Source organism: Dermacentor silvarum, chromosome 10 (assembly GCF_013339745.2).
Source record: "Dermacentor silvarum isolate Dsil-2018 chromosome 10, BIME_Dsil_1.4, whole genome shotgun sequence".
NCBI lineage: Eukaryota > Metazoa > Arthropoda > Arachnida > Ixodida > Ixodidae > Dermacentor > Dermacentor silvarum.
The window spans coordinates 49,023,979-49,033,158 of record NC_051163.1 but is presented as its reverse complement, the minus strand read 5'-3'; positions in this window follow the sequence as shown (position 1 = coordinate 49,033,158).

Genomic DNA, 9,180 nt, shown 5'->3' with positions numbered 1-9,180 from the left:
CGTGAGGTTCCGTATAGATAAAATATTCGCCGCGCGCCGTGTGCCCGAGCGGAAGCGTGCGGGGACGCGCGCTAACACGGAGAGCGAACGCACTCAATCTCCCACGCGCAAGCAAGGAAGCGGGAAGCGAGCGCCGTAAGGAGCGGGAGGGAGGGAGGGGGGGGGGCGCACTTCTACTCTGCCAACAACCGCGCTCGTCGCTCGCCCGCACCGTCTCTTATCTCCACACGGCTCTGACCTCTGTTTGGGCAGCGCATTCGCCGCGCTATTTACGTTGAAGCGATAGACCGCACGTACCTTCGCCCGCTGCGGCGTATGCGCTTGCTGCCAGCGTTTTGGCAGTCGTTGTCTGCAGCCATTCAGTGTGATCTATTCGTGTTTGTTTGTGCGCGCTCACACCACGCTTGTTCATTCAGATAGTAATAGTCGGGCCACATTTTCCAACGGACGCTACACATGCAATGCTGCCCGTATCGGCAGTGCAGCGCTACAGGTGTGTCCCTTCGCACGCTCTGCCCACGGGAAGCGCTTCTCATCAACACCAGCGTTTCACACGCGCCTTCTCGTGGTCATCGAGTCTCTCTTCATGTCGGTCTACTTACGCCGCAGCACACCTGCTTACTTATCAGCTCATGTTTACTACAATTCATATTGCTAACAAAGCCGCTCACCTTACTTCGTATGACATTGCTGTGTTGCTATCGCATTCATTGCTTCGCCCTTAGGGCGAAACTGTGACATTTTTTTTCTGCTGTCTGTGCCCCAAGCCCGTTATTCCTATAGTGGCACGGGCTGGGGTAGTTTGGTTTAGTTTTTTTCCTTTTTAACCCCACAATATTCTATGTCTGTGCCCCAGGCAATGCAACCGTATACGTGGTATCGAAGCTTTCACTGAAGTCCATGCGTTCAGAAAATGGCAGTTCATCAGCGTTTTATGGTGTTCAGCGCAGTCTATGCAAGTAAGGGTACACTGTCAGAGTAAAAAAATAGAAAAATAGTGTGGATAGGACACCATATATTTGGTAAAAGAAGTGACGTTGTTTTGGTTGTTGACGCAATTTTTCTTTTTTTTCTTTTGTTCGTTATTTTTGTAGCGTTGCGATTAAGGTGGTATTTTTAAGCATTCTGCAATTGAACACAAGTGCGCTCTAGATTAGGCATTGAACATGTCAAACTCCGTTCGCTTGGTGCTTTAAGTTGATACCGGGCTTCTAGATGCAAAGCGTGATCAAATGCGGGCTCATGTCTCGTGACAAGTCCCTTAAGTTTAGGTATACTGCTGTTATGCCTTGGTGTCGCTGCAAGAATTAGCGCTCTGCGTGTTCTGGACCATGGCATGAACTTGGCCCATGTTCGATATTTCTACCACATCTGGCTAAGCACACGTTTCCACGTAACATGTTTGAGCGGAATGGAAGAGCCGCTGTGAATGCGAGCGCGATCGCAGAAGCCTCCGCAACATTGTGTTTTGTCCTTCCGATTCTACCTCAAGCTTTTAGAAATCACGCGGCGTATGAAATAATTGACGTGCCCCAAAATTTAACGTACCGGCGCTTTTACATTTTGCCCACATGGAAGTTTGGCCGCAATGATGGAACCGGCAAGCTCGCGCTTAGCAGCGCATAGCTACTAAGCAGTAGTGGTGGGTGCAGGACATGTGCATTTCGATGGCGGACATAACAGTCGTGGAAATATTTATGAATAGTTCTGGAATGCTGCGATCATCTGGAAGGAAAGTTTGTATAAATGAAGACGTTGACTTTGCTCCTTGCAATGAAACACATCGCATGACATGTCGCCGCGTGCCATGCCGCGCACTCTATATATATATTGACACGTACACATGTTTATATTTCACCGATGGCCGCTTTCAACACCGGCTGACAAATGTTAAACGTTATCGCTCCGCGCAGGACGCGCCTGCATTGGAAGCTTCTCGGACGTTATCAATGCTTCTATCCGTCACCGACGCCCATGTAATCTGATTGTATGAGCGACGCGAATTGTCTAAAACTTTCTGGAAGACACGCGGGCATCAGGGATTAATCTGGAACCTTCGATGACTCAGGTATAAAAGCCGACGCGTCTCGCCGCTGATCAGATTTCGACGATCGCCGACTGTGTTCGCCGCTATCGTTGTGCTTCAAGTGTAACTTGCTTTTGTGGGCACAGGTTCGCCCAATAAAGAATCAGTTTCGTCATTCCCAGTTTTACGACTGTTTGCTTCATCGTCACTACTACGTGACATCTGGTGGAGGTGCTGGGTATGTCCTTGTACCGGACGCCCCCGTCCAGCCGTGAGCCAAGCCCACACCGTCTAGAAGACGTCGACGCCTACCCCGACCAGCGAGCTAGTCGCAGGCTACTGAACCTGCCACCGGAGTACGAACCCCTACCTGAGAAGACCAAGAGGACAAAAGTCATGACCTCGGCAGCAGCTACCATGACAGCCCCTGTGCCAACATCTGCGGTCGTGATGCAACAATCCAGGGAGCCGCCGACTTTCCGCGGTTCGCCATGTGAAGACGCCGAAAGCTGGCTGGAGGCATACGACCGGGTCGCTACGTTCAACAAGTGGGACTGCGACGAAAAGCTGCGCCATGTTTACTTCTCTCTTGAAGATGGCGCCAGAACCTGGTTCGAGAATAGGGAACGTTCACTAACAACCTGAGACCTCTTCCGAGCCACCTTCCTGGACACCTTCACGAGCGTCGTCCGTAAAGAAAGAGCTGCAGCCTTGCTGGAAAACCGTGTACAGCTCCCGAATGAGGGCATCGGTATGTACACTGAAGAAATGACTCGATTGTTCCGGCACGCCGATCCAGCTATGCCCGAAGACAAGAAAGTTCGCTTGCTCATGCGGGGAGTTAAGCAGGAGCTATTCGCCGGACTGGTACGGAATCCACCAACAACAGTCCAAGACTTTCTCTCGGAGGCTACGACGATCGAGAAAGCACTGGACATGCGCAACCGGCAATACAATCGCCGTTCGACGCCACACTACGCCGAAGTCCAAGGACTTTCCGACGACCTACGAGACACCATCAGGGCGATAGTACGCGAAGAGCTGCGGAAGTTGCTACCGTCGTCGCAGCCTCAAGTTGCTTCCATCGCCGAAATCGTGCGGGAGGAAATCCAGCAATCGCTAGGACTTCCCGAATCGCCGCAACCCCAGCCGGAAGCGATGACATACGCCGCCGTCGCCCGTCGTCAAGGCCCCCCTCCGCGCTCGCGCCAGGGCCCCGTAACGCCGCAGTTCCGTCGTCCACCGCCGCCGCCGCCAGCACGCCCGCCCATCGCCCAGCGCAGCTACCAGAGGAAGACGGACATTTGGCGCGCCCCCGACCACCGCCCGCTCTGCTATCACTGCGGGGAAGCTGGTCATGTCTACCGCCGATGCCCATACCGCGAGATGGGCCTACGAGGGTTCCCCGTCAACGCGCCGCGTCCCGATCGAGGTGAACGACCGCGCGACATCGCCGACTACCTCGCCGGAGCCCAGTGGCAACCAAGACGATCTTCACGCTCGCCATCACCAGGCCGCTACATCTCGCCGCATCGCCGTCAGTACAACGGTCCCACCCGGGGCCGATCTCCCAGCCCTTACCCGGGAAACTAAAGGCAGCAACCGATGGAGGTGCGGTTGCTGTACGACGCAATGCCGAAGATCCTCCGACGCCGCCGACGACGACGAAGATTCGCGATTCATCACGACGAGATATCAGCACGCCGCCTAGCAACAGCCTTGACAACACTTCGCCGCCGAAAGAAGACCTTCCGACGCGACGTAGCAGCAGCGGAGCAAGCCGACGCAGCCGTGATCCGACGCCACGACTTAACCGCAACGCCAGACGACGGTCTACCGACTTAGACGTGCTAATCGATGGTCATAACGTCACTGCTCTCGTCGACACTGGAGCCGACTATTCCGTCTTCAGTGGCCCGTTCGCCGCCAAGTTGAAGAAGGTGAAGACTGCCTGGCAAGGACCCGATATCCGTACAGCGGGAGGCCACCTAATAACGCCGGCTGGAATCTGCACAGCACGAGTCACTGTGAACAACCGCACTTACCCGGCGAGCTTCGTAATCCTGCAGCACTGCTCCAGGGATGTCATCCTAGGCATGGACTTTCTAAACCAACACGGTGCAGTCATCGACTTAAGGTCCAAGTCGGTAACGCTTTCAACGCACAACGCGATACCACCGGATACAGACATCAGTTACCATGCCTTGAATGTGCTAGAAGAACAAGTCACCGTTCCGCCTCGTTCCAGCGTAATGATTTCCGTCGGTACCGAAGTGCCTGCAGACATGGAGGGCGTCATCGAGGGCGATCATCACTTACTGCTCGACCGTGAAATTTGCGTCGCTAGAGGCATAGCTGAGCTACGTGCAGGGAAAGCAAGGGTGATGCTCACGAACTTCAGCCCCGAATACAAGCACATTAACAAAGGCACCACGGTCGCCTACATCGACGAAATAGTACAAGCCAGCAGTGCTTTCGCCTTCACGGATTCCAGTGCACCAGCAACGACGACTATAGTACCTGAACCAACTTTCGACGTCAATCAGAACCTTCCCAGGCATAAGAAAGAACAACTAAAAGCTCTGCTCCTGCAATACAAGGACTGCTTCTCGTCGGCGTCAAAAGTTCGACAAACCCCTGTCGCCAAGCACCGCATCATAACCGACGAAAATGTCCGCCCACTCCGTCAGAGCCCGTACCGAGTTTCGGCGCGCGAACGCGAGGCCATAAGGCAACAAGTCGACGAAATGCTACGTGACGACATCATCCAGCCGTCCAAGAGTCCGTGGGCGTCCCCCGTGGTGTTAGTGAAGAAGAAGGATGGAACCCTACGTTTCTGCGTCGATTATCGTCGCCTCAACAAGATCACGAAGAAGGACGTATACCCCCTCCCACGGATTGACGACGCCTTGGATCGACTCTACAACGCAAAGTATTTTTCGTCGATGGACCTCAAAACCGGCTACTGGCAAATCGAAGTCGACGAGAGGGACCGGGAGAAGACTGCCTTTATAACACCAGACGGACTGTTCGAGTTCAAGGTCATGCCGTTTGGTCTTTGCTCGGCACCTGCGACTTTCCAACGCGTCATGGATACAGTACTGGCAGGCTTGAAGTGGCAGACTTGCCTCGTGTATTTGGACGACGTCGTTGTGTTTGCCTCAAGCTTCGAAGAACACCTGCGGCGCCTTGAAACAGTTCTTCAAGCTATCAAGACCTCCGGACTCACGTTGAAGCCAGAAAAGTGCCGCTTCGCATACGAGGAGCTCTTGTTTTTGGGCCATGTCATCAACAAGTCTGGAGTGCGCCCCGACCCTCAGAAAACTGCGGCCATCTCCAACTTCCCTCCGCCCGCTGACAAGAAGGCAGTGCGTAGATTTCTTGGACTGTGCGCCTATTACAGGCGCTTCGTCAAGAATTTTTCGCGGATCGCCGAGCCACTGACGTACCTCACGAAGGCCGACGTCGAGTTCAAGTGGGAGACGCCGCAAATCGAAGCATTTGAAGAACTGAAGCGACGCCTACAATCGCCGCCCATCCTTGCGCATTTCGACGAAAACGCCGATACCGAAGTCCACACCGACGCAAGCAGCGTAGGACTCGGCGCCGTGCTTGTGCAGAGGACTGACGGACTAGAAAGGGTTGTAAGTTACGCTAGCCGGTCGCTATCGAAGGCGGAATCAAATTATTCCACAACAGAAAAGGAGTGCCTCGCCATCATCTGGGCTACATCAAAGTTTCGCCCCTACCTCTATGGCAGGCCCTTCAAAGTTGTGAGCGACCACCACGCCTTGTGTTGGCTAGCTAACTTGAAGGATCCTTCAGGTCGCCTCGCACGATGGAGTCTGAGACTTCAAGCATTCGACATCACCGTCGTTTACAAGTCCGGGCGAAAGCACTGTGACGCCGACTGCTTGTCACGCGCCCCCGTCGAACCGCCGCCACAGGATGACCAGGATGACGACACTTTCTTGGGACCCATCAGTGCCGACGAATTCGCCGAACAACAGCGAGCCGACCCGGAACTAAGGAACCTTGTAGACTAACCTGGAAGGCAAGACCGTCACTGTGCCGAAGGTGTTCAGGCGAGGAGTGGCGTCGTTTTTCTTGCAAAACGACATTCTCCTAAAGAAGAACTTCTCGCCTCTCCGAGCCAACTACCTCCTCGTGGTACCCTCAGCATTGCGTCCAGAGGTTCTGCAAGCTCTCCATGACGACCCAACGGCTGGACACCTCGGTTTTTCCCGCACGCTCGCGAGGATACAAGAAAAATACTACTGGCCTCGCCTCTCTGCCGACGTCGCCCATTACGTAAGGACATGCCGAGACTGTCAGCGACGCAAAACACCGCCGACAAGGCCAGCCGGACTTCTACAGCCGATCGAGCCACCTCGCCGACCGTTCCAGCAGATTGGGATGGACTTACTGGGGCCTTTTCCGACGTCGACGTCCGGGAATAAATGGATCGTCGTAGCTACGGACTACCTCACCCGCTACGCCGAAACAAAAGCCTTGCCCAAAGGCAGTGCTGCCGAGGTAGCCCGATTCTTCGTTGAGAACATCCTCCTGCGTCACGGTGCCCCAGAAGTCCTCATCACCGACAGAGGTACTGCCTTTACGGCAGAACTAACTCAAGCCATCCTGCGATACAGCCACACAAGCCATCGCCGGACCACCGCCTACCACCCGCAGACGAATGGCCTCACCGAGCGCCTAAATAAGACCATCGCCGACATGCTGGCAATGTACGTCGACGTCGAACACAAGACGTGGGATGCCATCCTTCCGTACGTGACTTTCGCATACAACACGGCCGTGCAAGAAACGACGCACATGGCGCCGTTCAACCTGGTCTACGGAAGGAACCCGGCAACGACGCTTGACGCCATGCTACCGGACGTCACCGACGAAGAAAATCTCGACGTTGCCACCTATTTGCAGCGTGCCGAAGAAGGTCGACAGCTCGCCCGACTGCGCATCAAGAACCAGCAGAGGACCGACAGCCGACACTACAACCTTCGACGACGCTACGTCGAGTACCAGCCCGGTGACCGTGTTTGGGTCTGGACTCCGATACGCCGACGAGGACTTAGCGAGAAGCTGTTACGTCGCTATTTCGGACCATATAAGATCACCCGACGTATTAGCGCACTGGACTATGAGGTCGTGCCAGACGGCATTTCGCAATCACAGCGGCGCCGGGCACGACCTGAAGTCATCCACGTGGTGCGTCTTAAGCCTTTCTACGCCCGCTGACAAACTTAGGTACTTTGTTACTTTGTTATTGTTTTTTTTTTGTTATTTTGTTTATTACGCATGGTTTTGTTTTCGCTTTCGTGTTTGTTTGTAGCATCGGGACGATGCTTTTTAAGGGGAGGGTATTGACACGTACACATGTTTATCTTTCACCGATGGCCGCTTTCAACACCGGCTGACAAATGTTAAACGTTATCGCTCCGCGCAGGACGCGCCTGCATTGGAAGCTTCTCGGACGTTATCAATGCTTCTATCCGTCACCGACGCCCATGTAATCTGATTGTATGAGCGACGCGAATTGTCTAAAACTTTCTGGAAGACACGCGGGCATCAGGGATTAATCTGGAACCTTCGATGACTCAGGTATAAAAGCCGACGCGTCTCGCCGCTGATCAGATTTCGACGATCGCCGACTGTGTTCGCCGCTATCGTTGTGCTTCAAGTGTAACTTGCTTTTGTGGGCACAGGTTCGCCCAATAAAGAATCAGTTTCGTCATTCCCAGTTTTACGACTGTTTGCTTCATCGTCACTACTACGTGACAATATATATATATATATATATATATATATATATATATATATATAACGCACGGCAAAGCGCATAGTCGGAGGCATTTTTCTCAAAAGTTGCAGAAATAGTCTATTTTGCGGAAGAGTTTAACTGAAAGTGAGTTTGTACGTAGCTGCAACGGCGATTTCTTAAAGCTTAAGGTTGCTCTCGAGTTAACCATTTTTAAGTATTGATATATCAGCTTTTCAGAACTACGATGCGATATACGTATGATTAATATTTACAGTGCCTTAACACGGCTAATATATATTCACCACATGCATGCACGCAAGCAGTCGTCGAAAACGCCCACTTGCGGAAAGCGCTGGCGCAACCGAAAACCGAAACCTCGAGCGAAACATTCGGACTACTCGGCGCAGTAATACATGTGCATAGGCTCCGCCACCGTAGCCTTCGCTGCACTGCCACAGAAAGTTGTCGCCAGGTACAGGGGACCATTTGTTACTGTCCCGTTCCAAAGGGGATGCCAATTCATCATCATCCCCAATCGCGTAGCTAGGCGGCGAGATCGAAGCCTTTCCCTTTTTTTCGGAGATGCAGGGAATTTACTGATGACTGGTTGATGCCGATGCGTGCCATGAAGGCTCCGTTGCTGGACTGCACAGTCAGCCATCAGCGCCGCAGTCGCACAAACTCCTCGGTGACCTCGAAAGTTGAGCCAGTGTAACGTGACGGGAATAACTTTTAATCATGGATTCCCGGACCACCCCCCCCTCCCAACCAAAAAAAAAAAAAAAAAAAAGGCGCAAGTTGCTTATTCGGAAGAGTTCACACGCTTGGCAACTTCCCTTTCTTTAATCATTAGTGCTTACCGTATTTGCTCGTAAATGGCGCGACAACGAATTTAACGCGATGGGGCACATTTGGTCTGCCAGAAAAAGAATACGCGTATAGCGGGTGTTCAAAATTAAGCGTTACGGAATTTTTAAAAATCACCTGTGGCAGGTAGCGTAATTCTTATCGTTGAGCTGGGTTATTCGAAGACGCAGACATTAGTAGCACGAGAAATCGACACACACACTCAATTAACAAAAATTCACCTAATGAACTTTTTAGTTAATTACTTTACGACACATATATTGTAATTTACGGATTGTAGCCGGTGAGTTTGCACGACGCATCCACTTGTAATACATTTCCAGGATGACACTAGTTTCGAGATATTATTTCTCAAAGTGCGAGACGAAATATATGGGCGTTCCAGTTACTTGTGTGCTTCAATGTATAAAACAGCGGGGGTGGGGGGAAAGCATTTTGTTACAAAAAAGTCAGGGGAACAACAGAGCACTTTTAGGGCGCGTTTGATGGCGCATATCTCCAAGCTGGT